The sequence below is a fragment of the Pleurodeles waltl genome, chromosome 12, assembly GCF_031143425.1.
Source record: "Pleurodeles waltl isolate 20211129_DDA chromosome 12, aPleWal1.hap1.20221129, whole genome shotgun sequence".
In the NCBI taxonomy this organism is placed as follows: Eukaryota; Metazoa; Chordata; class Amphibia; order Caudata; family Salamandridae; genus Pleurodeles; species Pleurodeles waltl.
The window spans coordinates 130,521,745-130,539,819 of NC_090451.1; the positions used below are offsets into that span (position 1 = coordinate 130,521,745).

Below are 18,075 nucleotides of genomic sequence, written 5' to 3' on the forward strand. Positions count from 1 at the left end.
CCTGCTAAAGTAGCGTGCTTCAATATGTTTAAAAACTCTGCTTTTATGGTTGTTGCCGCAGCTCCAGTCGCCCAGAGTTGTAGTGGTCTTTCTGGCTAAGAATCTTGGCGCTCGGGCCCTTTTTTTTTTTTTTTTTTTTTTTTTTTTTTGGTGTGTGACCATGAAGGGCGATGGTGCTTGGTACACTGCCTAATCGCTAAAGTGATTTATTTTTTGTCAGTTTTTATGCGCCTCTGACAGATGATCGGGCCTCATGTGGAACTATTTCAGTCTTTTGCAGCTTTCAGGCAAAATCATTATTGGCGGGGATTTAAATTTTCTCCAGGATCCAGTTTTGGATACCACTGTTATGGGTTAAAAAAAAAAACCAGAATAAACCTGAAGTTGCTAAGATCTTTAAAGACCACATTAAAGTGTTGAGGCTCTGTGATCCTTGGAGAATAAGTGCCCTGAATGCGAGAATATACATGCATTTCCAGCAGGCTTAAAAGCACCTCCGGCATACATATATATATATTTTTTTATTTTATTTTTCTACAGAGACTCATAACCTCACTAGCCTCTTACACGAAGAGTAACAAAACGGAGGTCAACTTAGAAAAACACTAAAGTGGGGATTTCTGGCAGAAACTGTCAAGACGCTGATACTTCATTTGTTTCTTTAACTGAGAAGGCACCCAGCTTTAAATATCTTGACATTTGATTGTAGTGGCTGCGTTATCGCTCATCTCATCCATATGAGCCAAAGAACACTCCTTGGGATATGCTTTTAAGGCCCTACTGAAGAATTGGTGCTAGAGCCCAACTTAAGTTATAGAAAGCAAACTTCCTCTGTACTCAAACGGAAGCACTACTAGGATTCAAAAATATCTGATTTATCCTCTAGTAATAGACTTAAGTATTTTCTTTTGCACACCACAAGCACATATCAGACTTGAATTTGGCATGGTAAAACAACCACTAAGACGCCAAGCAGAAGTTCCCAAAATGTTGCCTTTCTACCCTAAATTATTACTTATGGCTGGAATTTGAATCCAAAAGACTGAATGTAAGATCAGCTACCAAAATCTTGTTCTTCTCTGGCCAACTTGAATGCCGTTTTTTGGGACTGATCTTGACAGGGGCGTTGCTTGGTCAGTAAGATTAGCGGGGGGGGGGGTGAGCTTCAGATTTCCCAAGAACCACGCTGGTTAAAATACATTACATGAGGAGCATGGCAGTAAGGTGCTTAAGGAGCAGAAAGATGGGAGAGGAGTGTGGATTATGTAGTGCCTAAAAAATTATTTGACAAAACTATTTTAAGTCCTTTGAAACAAAAACGAGTGTTGGCTGTCTGCATGTGGATGTAAAAAAAGAGAAATCAAATACTCCTCACCATAAATGACTTGGAGCACCTGACCCCCAGCCATTTACTGCCTCCCCCCAGATACCAGGACTGTGTGCCTTTTAGAAAAAGCAGTACTTTCATCAAACAGAACTAAATACTATACAATTTACTTTATTGTAAGTGAACACATGGTTGTACTCCCCAATTGTCCTATAGAAAGCACTACACTCCTATTTTAGTATCTACCCCCCCCACCCCCCACCCAGGTAACCCTAGGAATTACAGTCCTCAGTATCTGATGTATGAAGTAGGCAAAGGTACAGATTATCACTTTGTGGCAGCATGCAGGTTCTGTCTTGACAATAACCTCTTTAGTTCAGAAGTTGTAGGATGAAAGCAGCACAGCTGGGCTGGGGTCACTGCACAGGTGCTGCAGGAGTTGTAGCCTCCCAGGCAGATCAGGCTCACAGTGGAGGTGTCCTATTGATCTGCTAACGTCATCGGTGACGGAACTAGTTCGCCGCCTGTGGTGACTGGCTATGCTTGATTTGGTGCAGCCTTTTGGGGCAGCAAGAGTGTAGGATCCACAAAGAGGGAACCAGAGACTCCACATAGTGTGGGTTGCTCGAAGCTTTGCTTTTGGAAATGGTCTGCTTTTTTAGTGTGCTTCACACCCTGGGAACAAGCTGTTTATTCTCTGACAGCCCCTCCTCCTGCAGGACCAGGCACACGCCTTCCCTTTCTTAGCAGGTAAAGGGACATCTAGGCACCAGGCAGCTCCTCTAGCAGAAAATGTAATCTTAAGGTTTAGCCCCAATGCCTCTAGCAAAAGGAGTGTCAGACACCCACACTGGTTACATTGTAGCTTTTAGAGTACTTTGCAGAGCACTACCTTACTTGGCCAGTAAAAGAGCTTGGGACTGGAACAGTGTGGTGGTTTGGACCCTACTTTCATACCAATTCGTCCACATGGCTTGATGATCCACTGTCAAACTTCTGAACCAAAATGAGTTCATTCTACTTTCAAGTGTAATTCTGAAGCTGTTCTCTGTAAACAACCTTTTCATAAAGTGATGCTTTTCACAACGTGTAGCCGTGGGGCTGTGTCCAAGCTGAAGCACTCACCTTATGGACACAATGAAGTGCAAGCTCTATGGAACCAGCTGTCATCCGCCTTTCTACAGCAGAAACCTGAGACAAAGCTTCAGACCTGACCTAGAAACTTCTCCATTGAGCAACACACTGGATTGCTACCCTGCACACCTACAATGTACCAAATGTCAGTGCTCAAGAAGAATTAATTGGCAGTCCCTTACTTTAAAAACCTTCATAAATTTCTAAAGGAAGCCCTGTCTCTGTGCTGTTCACTCCGGTGTCTGGATATCCACCATGCAACCAAAGAAATGTAGGCAATAAACTTCCTGGGTCTGGGGAAGTTGTCCTCACCCTTTATCTTCTGCCATCCTAACCCAGAGGCATCCATAATGGATCCTACTGGCTTTAGTATTAGTAAGGCTCTGGGTGTGTAGTCTATCACATCTGCACTACATTAGTACACATACCTGACAAACTCACAAACTGCCAGCACAAAGTTAGTAGATAAACACTGGAATTTTACATGAGGGGGTCAGTAAGCCACACATTCGTAGACAGTTTGATCATAGCAAGGATTCACAAATTGCAGCACATGTTCACCACTTGGTGTGCTGCATCTATGACACAAAGTAGTCCTCTGTTCGTGATGGAAGCCTGGCATGCCCATCCAGATCCCAGGACAAGCCTTTGATCTTCCATTGTCAGAAACCTGTATAGGCCTCTGTGCACACATTGGGCTAGTGTGATGGCTGGGCGAAATCAAGTCAAAATACCAGATTAACTCGCTGTTGGGCGGTCTTGACGGGGGTACAGATCTGTTTTAGTAACCACAGGCATTCCTGTTCCAACACTGGCTTTCAACCCAACTCGCACCACAATTGAAATTGGTTTTACTTTGCATCAGTCAGCCCCCTCTAGTTATGATCTCCTGTTAACCTACTTAGAGGATCGTAGTACCACTTTTAATGGGGTGGAAAGAAACCGATTACTGCATAAACTGCAGAGCTGGTGTATTTTGCATGTCACTGTTCATGCTATTCAGGCTCTTTACCTCGGTACTTGGGTGAGAATAAAATTGGCAAATGGCTCTTCAGTCATTAAAAGTCTTTGCACCATTAGTGACCTAAAGAAAGGTGGTGTTTTAACACCACCTGCGACTTGGCATTGGGGAAAGTCGGAGCCATTCCACCAAATCTTGGAAGTCCACATATATAATCATGCCATCTAGATGCTTCAAGAAATGTGTATGGGAGTCTCATTAACGTCTCTTCCTATGACGTTCTATCCTATTCTACTAGGAACGTTCAAAACAAAGTTAATATATTCCACCAGTGAAAACTAGATTAAAAATTGATCTATTTATAGGCAAGCTAATCCCCTTTTCAGAGCGGAGCAAGGACCATTTTCCAAGGAGGCTGGTCTCGGGCTATGTTGGTAAAAGAATGAATCAATCCTGCATATGGTTGTGGCTATTAGGAGGGTGCTAAGAACAATTTTATAGTGCGGTTGGAATTTCTTTGAGCCTGTGCTGACCTTTATAGATTTTATCTGTTTTATCCACGTATTGTGTTATGTTATATATTCTTTTTTAGAATTTGTATATCGTGTTTGACCTTGAATTGCCACGGTTTTAATTAACTGATGCACTAAAGGCATCGGTTCGATGCGCGTTCGACGAAAGGGTGGTAAAACGGGACAAAATATACACAATGTGCGATCTTTGTGAAGTGAATTTGCCCTGAACAAGTTATTCTCCGGAAATAGCAGGTAGACCCCAACAGCCTTGAGGTGTCCATGTCCGTGACGTGCGCACCTGATACGGACCTGGGCCGCCTCCTTGGGGTGGCTTTTTATAAAGCGCCACTGCGGTCCTTTAAAAAGGAAGGGACTCCGCCCTGGGACCCAGTACCGCAGAGCTGCCCTCGGGACATGGCGTACAAAATAGAGGTGGAGACAGGGCAGATCCCTCCTTGCCAGGACCCTGGACTGCATCTCCATCACCCCCGTGGGGTCAAAGGGCGAAAGTGAAAAGCGCTTTCTCGATCACTTTGGCCCTGATTTTATACCGGGAGCTGTAAGTAGATCCAACTGAGAGAATTGGACGCGCGTGGAGAAGAGGGTAGAAGTAGTACGGTGCGCGTGATGTACACGCCCTTACATGTATACTATGGTTTATATTCGTTATTTTCGGCGTTGCGTGCTGCTTCTATGCGTTAGGGACCGCAGTGAAAATGGGGGCCGTGAATGCACGTAAAAGGGCGCGCGGGACTGCTGTAGTTTTGTGCAACTGCGGGTGTTTGGCATAGCTCGAGATGCCCGCGTTAGTTTTGATGTTTTTCCTGTCTCTTAATAGGTACTTTTTTCGTGCTCCGCTCGCTGGCGATGCTTTTCTGCGCTGGCCGCCCAACTCAACCGTTTTCCTGGATTGCTCTCCCAGGAGGTATTCCTACTGCCCCGGTTTCTTTGTCCAGCTCTTGGCTTCCTACCCTGGCCTCCCTATTTTCAGCTTCCCCCTCGCTCATATTTCTCCTGTCACCCCTCGCTCTTCTCCCTGCTTTTTCTCCTCTCCAGGTCTTGCTGAACGAACTGTTTCTCACTTGTAGTTCTGTTTTTTTACCTTTTTATCTACTGAACAATTTCTGATCTCCTCACATCTTTGCCTTTTTTGACTCGCTCCCTCAACTCGCCAGACCCTGAACCTTTCTTTCGTTTTCTTATGGGATACTTATCACTTTATTTCGTAGTTTCTACTCTCCGGTTTTTGTTACTCCATCAGTTCCTCACCTCAAACCAGGCCTTTTCCGACTTGCAGTTGTCGCCCCGCCGTTTCTCCCCGCCCCCCCTTGTACTCCCCCGTTTCACCGCTCTCTGCACTGAGGCTGCCGGAAGCTGATCGCTTAACTGAGCCTTTGACCACAGCTGGTAAAGGCGCTCAAAGAACCACACAATATATTGAGAAGCACACTGCCAAAATACCGTACATGGGCATCTGCAGGCAAAATATTGCCCTGGTCTAAATTTTAACTCAAACTCGTTTCCCAGCTATAGGATGTGGGGTTAATTAACTATTTTAACTTGATTATTCACACGAATTGCACATTTTGGGAGCACATCTGCGGTGACGGTAAACTCCGATATTGTAACACTTGCACTCCTGTCTTGAGCGCCGTACTGCAATCCCTAAACCTGATTTTTGGGGTCCTAGGCAAACACCGATCATGCTTGTGTGCCATAGGCCAGTTTTGACTGACTGCGGTCTTGTTGGACCGGGAAGGGTCCCCAAAGCGTGGAGGAAGGCTACTGCCTTCAGGCGTTTATAGCACGAGCACGGGGGCGACAACACTGTAGCGAACAGTAGGAGTGAACAGGTCCTTCTCCGCCGTCACTGGAGTGAGATCTACAGGCCCACTCAACTTAAAACAAAAAAGTTAAAATGCTACGTGCTTACTCATCACTGGCCTACATCAGTTGGATGAAGGTTGCTGTGCAGCGCAGGAGTGGTGACCTGGTGCAGGATGTATGCCTGTGAAGTGTACAGTACAGGTATAAAATAGTGCTATGCAGTGCAATCCTGGTTTGTGCATGTACTGAATTTATGTACGCATGCAAAGAATACATGAGATGTCGGACTTTGCATGCACAATGAAGCATGTGCTGGGTGTAGGTGCTTGCTAGAAATACCACAAATGAATGGTAAAGTGCTGTGCATCACATGCTTAGTGGCAGTTTGTCTTTGGAAATACCACACCATGGCACAATACAGAAAGGATATAGTTCTGACTAGTGCACACAGTGAATGTTTTGCGTCACTGCAGACTGAGCGCTTGCACGCTCTCTCTCATGCAACTGTCTAGGAAATGCATTTATTAAATCACTCTGGGAGGCTCCTAACGGAAGGTCAGTACAACCGAAAGTGCACGTTTGTACAGGTTTTAATTTAATTACTGCGCACATTTTAAAGCATCTCCGATCTATAAACAGCAAATATATATGCAAAGATTTTTATACACACAAGGCAAAGCAGATAATAGGAATTAAAAATTAATCACCATGGGGGACAGTTGCGTCATCTTTCTTCCGCAAGCACAAAGGCGTTGACCCCAGATCAACTGAAGAGAAAGATGAACCTTCATGGGAAGGATAAGGGGCATTGGCGTCCTCCCTGCCAGAGGTCTCTGAATCACTTCACCGTCAATCTTTGGTCTCTTATATACCATAAACAAGCCAAAGATTTCTAGAAAACACTTCCCACTCAGCAAGTTGTTAAATGCTGGCTAGTTCATGTCAGTTTTGAAAGGAACATGATGTAACTGGCCAGGTTCCCAAGGTGCTCTCCCAAAACAAGTTTCCTGCCATACCACAAACATCATCCTAGTACACTTTTATTTCTAAGCCCTTGATGAGAAAGAACAGGCAGAGCAAATACAGGAGGAAAAAGCCTATTGCATAACATGGGCACTGAAAAATACTTGCAGCGTCTGCACTTCTAACATCTGCACCTCTAAAGTGGCAGTGGCTAACGCTAAAATAAATTCAATAGGCAAAATGAAGCTGCTGGTCACTAATGTGACGATGTGCTGCAAGGCTAAATGCAACGTAGAGTCGGTGGTCAAAACGCAAATCATTACAATTGACTGTACGTGTTCCTGGGGTGGCACAATACATGGAGGTGGCTGTACTAGATACTATGTGTGCTGTGTATGGTCACTGAGTGAAAGTACGACTGTAATGGTCCATTACATGGAGGTCCCTGAGTTCCATTTTGGGGAAACCCACTGAAGACATGAGGGAGAAGAATCCTCCAGGCAGACTTGTGTATTGCTGCATTCCTGTGAGCTGTGAGGGACACACTGGAAGAAGGGAGAGATAGACTGCCCCCCCCCCCCCCCCCTCTACGCTTCGAAAGGGTGCTCTTGGATTCAGTGATATCACAAGAAAGGGACCTTGACATATCCCAAAAATGAAATGGGGCTGATACGGGAATCGAAATGAGTAGGGCTGGGAGCCGAGGGTTACTCTTGATACTTATCACTGTGACTGATAACCAATTGTGAGCTCAGGTCATTTCCATGGCCTGTGAGACTGTTTGCGTCAGTTCGTCCTGCAACGACATAAAATAAAGGGGAAAAAAAAAAGTGAAAGTGGTGGTCTGTGTACTACAAAAGAAAATACCTAGTTGGGGTATTGTGCTTAAAGAGGGAGATCCAGAATAAGAACCCAGAAGAAGTGTAGAGTGACGGATATCGCAAATAAGTGAAATTCTGTACAGAATGCTGTCAGAAATATTCAGTAAATTCTGATGTATCACAAAATGTATCGGTAGGGACTACTTGAAGCAAGATTCCTCTTGATGAAAATCACTAGCGACCTCATACGGAGAATGTGAGAAACTAGGTTATTTGGAGTTAACCAACAGCCACAATCTGTCAGAGTGAAGGACCATCAACCCCAATTTAATGTGTACATAACTCACTAGTAACTTGGCCCAAAAACAGCAAGGGTCAACTTGGAGGCAATGTGTAAAATATTTATCTAGCACAGTAATAAAGCAAAAACACAGCACAAGAAGAATCCTACACTAATTTAGAAATTAGCGTAAAATGTAATACATTTTTCACCAAAAACAGCAAAAATCCAGTCCTTAGAATTGGGGAGATGGAATTTTAAAGATTCTGGGTTAGTACTGTTCCTAGAAGTACAGAGCACCACTTGCAGCCATCTGGTCGTTTGACACCTGGTTAAAGTTACAAGTTCAGACTGACTGTGATGGAGCTTGGGCTAGACCCCAGGACCAGGTTAATCCTGCTGAAGGAGTTCACTTCATAAGCCAAGTACAAAAAGTTCCATTTGAAGGGGCCAGAGGGAGCAGGGATTGTTGCGGATGGTAATCAGTGCAGTGTAAAGAGTGGGCCAGGTGTCGCGTAAAGTTCTCTATCACTCATGGGCAGAGGACAGGCAAACCTGAAACTTACAAGCATGCAAAAGCAGCATAATAGCTTGGCGCATTGGTCTGAATATACCTTCTGCAATTAATTTCCTAAATGGTGTAATGTGGGGTTGCAATTTATCTCTTTTCTTCCAAATATTTGGCTGATTTTCTGGAATTGATTAGTAAGACTATTGCGCTAATCCCGTACCCCCCAAAAATTGACTCGAGGGCAGTCTCCTTGTTAATGTATGATTTAATTTTGCTGTCCCTGTCCGGCCTCAAAATACAGTGAGCAAATTATTCAGAAATTCATAATTTAACGGTGAAAAAAGGAAATACAAATTGTAGTTATAGGGCCATTGAGCAGGAAATCTCAAGAATTGGTACTACAAGCTGCTTAATTAAGGAGTTATAATAAAGTACAGAGGAATTATTATATTAATAATTTAACCTGGACGAATCATATCAAGTTACTAAAGTCACATCAATAGGTTTGGGCTTATGAAATGTTTTAATGGAGGCGGGTAGAGCTGTCTCTTCTGTATGACAAGTATACATGTCAAATCAGTCAGTGGCACTGTGCACCTCTGAATCCCATTCAAGTGATGTTCTGAGTAGATTACTGTATTTAATCTATTTATGAACATTTTGTTTAGGTATGGGGCCGTTTCAGTCAAAACTATTCACCTAGCGCTTGCATTAACTTTCGATTTGGCCAAATTCTACAGAATGCCTGCAGGCTTTTATCATTTTAAAAAATAGCATTGCAACTTATTTGGGGAGTATTTATGCATGATTCTGCAATTACATTTGTCAATAATTGTAATTAATTCGATCAGATTTTTGTCCTCTAATGTTACAAAAAATGAGTGAAACTGAAGCTACCAAAGTGATCTAGAGCCTTGTTGGCGTATTTCATGAGAAAAATAAATTTGGTTAACACATGGGGCAATGCAATTTTATCTAATTTCTTTAAAGTGCAGAGCTGAATTATGTAATAAGGATATTGCCAACAAATCCATAGAAAGAGCATCCCATTGTAAATGGCAAAACCAATGGAATGAGCTTGTGAGCTTAGGCAAAAATTGATGGTCCTAGGAGGGATCTCGGGGTACATGTTTATGCAGGGTTTTTGGTATGTCCTATCACTGTCGAGGAGAAGGACAAAGAATGGCTTTGAATATAGCCTTAGAACCCGCCGTAGCGGGCTCTACCGGCTATTAAAGGCCTGCTCCCGTGTTAAATGCCCGAGGCGAGGGCATTTAACAAGGGAAAGGGCCTTTAATAGCCGGTAGAGTCCGCTACGGCGGGTTCTAAGGCTATTAGAACATTCTGCCACTCGGGGCAGAATGTTCTATTAAATAAAACAAATTGCTCACTGAGCCCGAGGGGATTAAAATCCCCTCGGGCTCCATGAGGCTTTGTTCACAGCTGTTGCTGTGAACAAAGCGAGCATTGGAATGCTGGCGTTGCGGGCTTTTACCGGCCAGTAAAAGCCCGCAGCTCTCCATTGTTTTCAATGGAGCTGCCAACGTTCGAATGCTTTAATAAAGGCTTAGTCTGATTTGACTGTGCTCTATTGCGATCATAGACTCCCAATGGGCAGTGGGGGTACATGGAATGATAAACGGTTATCGGTGTCAGAGAACTGTACACCAGTGGAAAGGTTGAGGACCTTGTCAACAGGAAAAACAAAATAAATCACAATTTGGAAAGCCTGCTCCCATTCTCAGTCCTCCAATCTGCCCAAGATCAGGCTAGGATTAAGCAGATGAGATTTGGTCCTTTTGTCCTCTCCCCTGTTCACCCCCTTTTTTGATGGAGAGAAAGGAATGATGGGTGGATGTAAACAATGTGCACCAGGTTTTTGCAGTCACTCAAAGTGAAGGGAGCCAAAAAGTAAAGTGGGCTGACCATTTCCCCATGCTGTAACCTCTGACTGGAAGCAAGATGTGAATGACAGTTTAACAGAACAATGAATCAAGTAGCTCACCAAGTTCCTTTACTAATGTATAGTTTGAAAAACCAATAGTCAGGAGAGACATCTAAGTCTCAAAAGCAGACCTAAAAAAGGAGTAATGAGGGGGCTTTGATGCTGTCACTTTGTTAATCCGCTTCTATATGTAGCTCAGCATCTGATTTGCCTGCAGAGTACTTCTGTTGCAGAGACGGTAGGAGTAAAGCACAAAGTTTGAGTGTGCAACATAGACTTCAACAGCATGTCATGAACTGCTGGTGCACAAGAGGCAAAAAGATCAGGTGATGCTGTAGGGGTGAGGCAAAGATTGAGGAGTATGACAGTACAGCAGACTTCTGCAACACGGACTGCCAGAGCAAGCAAAACACTGGTCGTAGGAGCTTTATGTGGGCTGCTGGACCACAGCAGAGCACAGGAGCATGGGATAAACTGCGGGAGCATAGTATGCCATGTTGGAGCAAAGATGCTCCAATAGATGCTTAAGCATATTACCAGACTGACTGGGATACACCACAGACTGGTGGATAAGAGATACCTTAGGAACCTAACATGGAATGCAGGAGCACAAAACCGACTGGGAGCACAAGAGAAATCGTAAAAGCACAGCAAAGACAAAAGCCACAGAAGATGATGCAGAAAGGCAGCAGAGACAGCAAGGTTATGGCAGACTGCAGGAGCACCGGAGATTCTCTGACCAGGGGAGCACAGTTTCTGAAGTGACTAAGTGGAGATCAACACAGATCGCTCCAGTGAAGGAATGGACGAAGGCAGAAACTACTGTAGAAAGCCAGTTTAGTTCCTTGAATTTGTTGAGCTAGGTCAAAACCAATACACAAAAAATCAGCGAACATTACCCATTAGTGTACTGAAAATTAAAATATTAGTCACATGATGCAACACTGAAAATAAGCCCCATCTCCTCCTAAAGTTTGCCCATACGCTCCTTTTTAATCACCTTTAGTAGTTTCTTTCTGTACTGTTTACATTTTTTGGGGAGTCTTGCTAGAGACTAGATTTAGCTGTAGCCAGAGCTGGTATTGTAAGGCTAACATGAGCATTGCCAAAGCTATAGGGTCTATAACAAAATAGCCTGAATACTTCTTTTCATGCTGTCCTTCATCCGTTAGTGCTTACACTCCATCATCGTCCATGCTCTGATTCGCCCTGGAACTCATGTATTCCCTCGTTTACCCCTTGGTTCATTCTTGCGTTCACCCAATCGTCTATGCAAAATATTGCGCACTCAGACTTGCCAATCAATGCAGTCACTTCCATTTTTAATGCACCTGTTGAATTTGGCAATGCTTGTTCTATCAAGACAAAATGGACTATGCATGAAACACCTGGTACTTTTTACCAAATTCTCAGTAATTTGGTTGTCATTCTCCTATTTGATACCTGAATAGAAGTCTTCAATATGAAAAGTAAATAGTCTTAAAAAAAAAAAAAAAAAAAATGCTTACAATGTCCATTATTGCTCAAAAAATGCTCTGGTCCAATGCACCAGGTGGATGAGGTTGGTGTAAGGCAGAGTGGGGCAAATAAAAAGATGGATGAGAACATAGCAGCCTCCAACCCTCTTGTAAAATAAAGTTCCAGTAATCTAGAGCAGTGGTTCCCAACCTGTGGTCCGGGGACCCCTGGGGGTCCGCAAAGCTTCCTCAGGGTGTCCGTGACTGCTTAGAAAATGTAGTAATATTAACAGATTACGTCCCCAGCTTTCATTAACAATTTATTTGGGTGTCCCAGGACTCCAATAATTCAGTCTAGGTCCCCGGGTTCCATTACTGTTAAAGTAGGGGTCCACAGACGTCAAAAGGTTGAGAACCACTGATCTAGAGTTAACCGCATGACTGGCTCCAGGCCCAGCCCCTTCTGCTGTTTGGCCGCAGTGGTAGAGCTTTTTAAATAAAATTTGCTGAAAAAGCACTGTTAAAATTGCATTACGCTCCTGGCCCAAACTCATAAAGTAACATAAATTTGCAATTATGGTTATTAGAGCACATCATAACTCAAGGTGTTCACCATTCTCAAAACATCAAAATGCTAACCGTGAAGACTCACACTCTCTTCAAGAGAATCCTGGCAGGCAGCACGAGTTATGACTTGTGTGCCTTTGAGCCAGAACTACAAGTTAGTTTTAACGATGGTTTTTCATTGAACACCTAGAAGTTCAACCAATCTCCAGAGCTGGTTTTCAGGACCACTAGCCAATAGTCTTATAAACCTAAGTGTTTAGCACTTTCATCCATCACGCTGCCTACATTGTCTTGCGACAAGATGAAGGCACTTGTGTCACTCACGCAGGACACAAAAGCACTTCACACATCAGCTTAACTAAGACCACACTCTCCCAACCACACACTAATGCATGTGGTTTGATTATTTTCTTGGAGAGCACTTCAGTGCAGTGGTGCTGGAACAATGTTCAGTGGTGGTGCTGCCATCAGTGTTACATCAGTGAAGTCATTGAGAATGTGAAAATTGAGCACACCCATTCAGCAGGAAACGTGGCGAGGGAATGGAATATAGCTGGTGGTGGTTATTTATTTGGAGCAAACTCTTGCAAATATATTACTAAAATAGGGTGTAGTAGCATGCTGTTTTTTACAGGCAGCACATTGACCTGCAGTTTTGCTGATCACATCGCAGCACAGTGTGTAAAATATAATGTTCCAGCATATATTTATCATTTGCACTTTGCCAAGTAAATTGTCTTGATTTGTTTTTCATCCTGTGAATCTGTTTCTATCACACTTGATGCTCTTTTTTGTAATTCTCATTTGTGCCTTCCAACTTCTAATATATTTTGGAATAGTTACACAGTTCAGTTGCAGGTACTTAAATATTAAAACGGGTATCCTACAGCCCTTCCTTGCAGTTTCCTGTACCTCAGCAAGATTCACAGTTCACTGTACAAAATGCTCTAACTATGTAGTTTGATAAAGAAAAGTAAACCTTACTCCATGTTAAAAGAATTATCAGCAACTATCAGAAGACGTAGTCTGACATTTGACTTTTGTCTCTGAACGCACCACAAATGTCAAGATGAAAACAAAATGTAAAGGTATCGTAATTGCTTGCTCACCTTCTGAACGCCAGCAATGGTTATTTTGGGGATGGTGCAGCACTACTGTTCGGTGCCGCATAAATGGGTATGATACACTACGCAAATGCAATTGAGCTATCTAATACAAACAAGTTGTACAATGCCACGTTTACTTAAAAAAAAAAAAAGGGAAATTAAACTTGTAAGGAACAAACTTTGCAATGTTAAAGGCAAATTACTACATTAGCCAGCCCTGGTGACTGCCCACCAGTGGTGGGGTGGGCAGTGCTTTGCCCGCTTGGGACACTAAGCATCTCCTCTGTGGTGCCATGTCTTCTCAGAGAATCATTTCTTCTTTTTCTCAGGAGTGGAAGGGAACCCTGTCCCGTAGAACTAGTTTGGGGCAAATTAGAGAACCCCTTATTCTTTGTTTTGTTTCTCCTCCGACCCACACAGACACCTTATGGACCAGGGTGTTAACAGAGCAGTCTACTGCCTTTGCGAGTTCTCTGGGGTTAGTGAGCTTACTACCCATGAGGTACTGACGCAGATTTGTAAAACAGACTGAGCAGATGCTCTGTTGCAAACAAATACATCCCCTGATAATTTTTTTGTACCTCCCTGCCCTTCACCCAGCCATCCAGTGGTATGGAAATGTAATCCACACAATCCACCCAGGTCAGTTGAAGTCTTCTGACTGTCCCTGAACTTCTGTCTGTACTTTTCTGGGGTCAGACCAAACTTCCTGATTAAGGACTCCTTCATTGGGGGGATTCCTCTTCCTGTCTCTTTTCTATGGCCAATAGTGTCCCTCCGCTACTGGTAATATGCCTCTACAGGCTTGCCCCCCAATCCTCCCAAATGGACCCGGTGCATCTGTAGAGCAATTTTATAGGCCTCAAACCATTTGTGTATGGGGTCTCCCACTATAGTCTCCCACCATAGTCGGACACCATACCCTTGGGTATGTGGACCCTCTGGTCAAATGCCACAGAAGAATTGCTTCCACCATCACAACTGTACTTGGCACTCTTGGCTTTTGATGTCCAGCTCTCTCAAGCACAACTCCTGAGCCAACAGAATTTTCTGTTTCTCCATGGTCATTTGTTTATGCTTCTCCTCAAATTTGAGCTTGGCCAGCCCAATTCTAAACTTGCTCTCCTCCCTCCTGTCCTCCAGTTCTTCTGGGGACAGGCCCTTGGATGACACATTGCTTCCTGCCCTGGAGGAAAGGGGGTCCATCCCTCCTTGCAGGCTGATTGTCCACGGTCTGAGGCAGTCCCAGATTCTCCAGTGAATCTTGGTCTGCTCCTCCTCCTCAATTTCACATCCTCAGGGGTGTCCTAACGCATTCATAGCTTCCTATACGACCCTCAGCGCCTTTTGCAGGTCCACCTTCTTGGTGAAACCTTGAGTAAAACTCAGTTTTGCAAAAATCCTTGTTGTATTGTTTCTCCAACTTGGACAACTAAAAATCTGTATGCAGGTACAGATATGGGACATCCAATCAGACATGATTTAGAGTGAAAAGCAAAATTGCCAGTTTGGGGGGGGGAGGGGCAATGGAAACATTAACGCTACCAGTTGAAGAGTAGGAAAAAAATGATGCCATAGAGGCAGTTGATTCAAATTGACTTAGATGTGAGTAGTAGTGTACATCAAATTACTGTAAGGCACTACACAAACAGAAGCCCTGTCCTCACTGCTGATCACCATTGTTAGAAATTGGGTCTCTATTTGGCAGAGGTATGCACCCTGTTAAAGTAGGGACCACAATCCTAGTGAGGGGAAGTCCGGTACACACCCTAAATTAACCTTGAGCTGACCCTCTTGTAGCTTGGCACAGAGTAGTCCGACTTAAGAGGCAATGTGTAAAGTATTTTTGCAACACTTAAATCACAGTAACAGCGAACACCAAAAAAGACTCCAGTTCAGAAAAATGGAGAATATTTATCTGAGTAAAACCAGACCAAAATGAGAAACATCCAATAAGTAGAAGATTATATGATTTTTTTAAGATTAAGTGTGAAAATGTGTTTAGAAGTCACTAGCGGTCAAAAGGTTATTTGAAGTCCTGTGGGGCCATTGCAAATTCAAAGTTCAGGCTGATTGCGATGGAGGGTAGGCCAGTTACAAAGCCTACAGGGTCCACTGAAACAGTACATTGGAAGGAACAAGCACCGATGTGGATAAAATGCAAAGACTACTTCAATATTTTTCTATGTGGCTAGGTCAACGTGTTTCCGTTGAGCCTCAGTCCGGTGCCACATCTGCATTGAACTTGTAAATATGATACTACAGCCAATATGTACTTCTTTATTTAGGATTCATGTACACAACACCCCCAGCACAGCTCCTTCCTCCTCTTCTCAGTCCCCACATTCCATGTCGGACGTCATAGACCTTGAACATTCCACCCCACTGCCTGATTCACAAGAAATCTTCACAAACTCCATTGAGATGAGTGTGATGCATCATTGAGCTGCACAGAGCGTCCTTGGTGACCTGTGCAGACTGTAGTTCCACTAGTCGAGCAGACTCTGCATTGTCAGAGGGTTGTGCAATTTTTTTCACTCTGTAGGGTCGGTGTCAGTTTTTGCAGAAAACTGCTGCAGAACCCACTTTTGAGTCCCAGTAATAGAGGGGGGGAGGGTGTGTGGTCACCTCAGGCAAGGGTAGGACTCGCAAATGGCAGAGCCCAGCAGCACTGTGAGCATTGCAGGCAGTCTTTGATGTCCCTGAGACTGCTGGCGGACAGGGGGCAGGCCAACTAGCCCTTGGAGACTCTTGGGTTCAAGGATGTAGAGAACAGGCCAGTTACTTCTCACTCAAGGCCAGAAGCAGTGGGCCAACAGAGCAAAGCAAGTAGCAAAATGGCAGTCCCTGCTACAGTACAGCAAGCAATGCAGTTGCAGAATGGCAGTCCCTCCTGGCAGCACAGCAGTCCTTTGTGACAGATTGTCCTTGGGTCCACTAGAATTCTGATATGGTGGGGTTTTAGGTCCACTACTTACACTCAAACTTGAACTGGGGGAGACTTGAAAGAAGCCTTTGAAAATCACAAGGTCCTTCCCTTCATACTCTGGCGTCATACACTCTACAGAGATGTGCAGTCCTTTGTATGAGGAGTGGCACAACCTACTCAGTCTGATGGTCTTCCTTGGCTAGATGGGAAGGAGTAGTTTACACACCTGAGATGGGTTATCAGGATGTAGTCGTCACACCCAAGCTCCCTTTGTGACTGTCTAGCAGGAATGCACAAGGTCCAGCTGTCATCCATCCCAGACATGCATTGAGAGACGGTCAGACACAATGGTTAAAGCAAGAAAATGCCAACTTTCTAAATTGCATTTTCAGACTTAATTAAACACAGGGAAGCCAGATTTTAAAATTTGAGTCCAGAGACACCAAACTCCAAATTACTTTTTCCCACCTTGAAGTTACACTAAAACGTTGCTTCAAGGTATCCCCAATGTTAGCCAATGGGGGAGATGGGCCTTGCAGAAGTGAAACAAATGTAATAGTTTTTCACTATCTGGGCATGTTAAACCTAAAAGTAAATGTCCAACTCTTTAAACATACTGCACCCTGCCCATAGGGCTAACTAGGCCCTACCTTAGGGGTGAATTATATGTAATAAAAAGGAAGGTTTGGGCCTGGCAAGTGGTTGCACTTGCTAGGTGGAAATGGCAGTTTAAAACTGCGGGCACAGGCTCTGCAATGGCAGGCCTGAGACATGTTTGAAGGGCTACTGTAGTGGGTGGTACAACCAGTACTGCAGGCCCACTAGTGCCAATTAATTTATAGGCCTTGTACATGTATTGTGTACTCTAATAAAGACGTACTAGTAAATTAAATATGCTAATTGTGGATAAGCCAATGTTATGTTTAGGGTACAGATCACCTGCTCTTTAGCACTGGTCAGCAGTGGTAGAGTGCACATAATTCTAAAGCCTGCAAAAACGAAGTCTGAAAAACCAGAGGTCAGAATTCAAGAATGTCAGGGGAAACCATGGCCAGTATGTTGGGTCTAACTGCCAGTTTACACAGTTAGACATATTTTTAAATAAACTTAAAAAAATCTGTATTTTCATGTGCATGTTTAAGTACTGATCACTGCCACAATCCTCAACTGTGTGAATATGAATTTCTGTTTGTGGCTGAAGAGTACGGAAGTGTGGCTGAGGCTTAAACCACAGTTTGTACAGAAGGTATATGAGATTAACCAACTGATCCAGGAAGCAATCGGAAATGTACTTTCTTCAAGGGTTACCACAGATTAGTTAATTTGCACAAACTGATCTTTAGTTGACCTGTGGTAGGAATTACATCATTGTTAGTCCTACAATTACTCCAGTATTGGAACTTTCATAGATTCACATGCTTGAATCATTCCCCGTTGTCAAGATGGGAGTCCCGGTATAAATTTCCATAAGTAATGTTAAAACATATTGAAGAGAAAAAGGCCCTAGGCCTCTTCAATTTGATAGTCTATCAGTCATTTTGTGAAAAGGACCAAACTTGATCCTCCACCAATCAGGCGACAGCACCCTTCAGAACCTCCTGAGAGAAGCTCTAGCACCTCAGATTTTCTACCGCACGTCGTGCTAGGGAGTCTCCTCAGAGCTCTGCTCGGTTTTCACACCTTTATTCAGCTCTTTTTCTCTCAGAGAAACTCAATTATTTTGATTTGTCAG

At 43.7% G+C, this 18,075-nt stretch overlaps 1 protein-coding gene and 1 long non-coding RNA gene across 3 annotated transcripts in view; one reads left to right on the top strand and one right to left on the bottom strand.

Moving 5' to 3' along the window:
• Positions 1 to 6,587, bottom strand: part of LOC138267858 (uncharacterized) — a 37,741-nt gene extending 31,154 nt beyond the window's left edge. Inside the window, exon 1 of the long non-coding RNA XR_011199884.1 lies at positions 6,472 to 6,587. This is a non-coding gene — a long non-coding RNA (uncharacterized lncRNA). The remainder of the gene's footprint in view (positions 1 to 6,471) is intronic.
• The window catches only part of LOC138267857 (hydroperoxide isomerase ALOXE3-like), a 211,166-nt gene that overhangs the window by 88,846 nt on the left and 104,245 nt on the right, over positions 1 to 18,075 (top strand). The gene's annotated exons all lie outside the window — the stretch shown is intronic.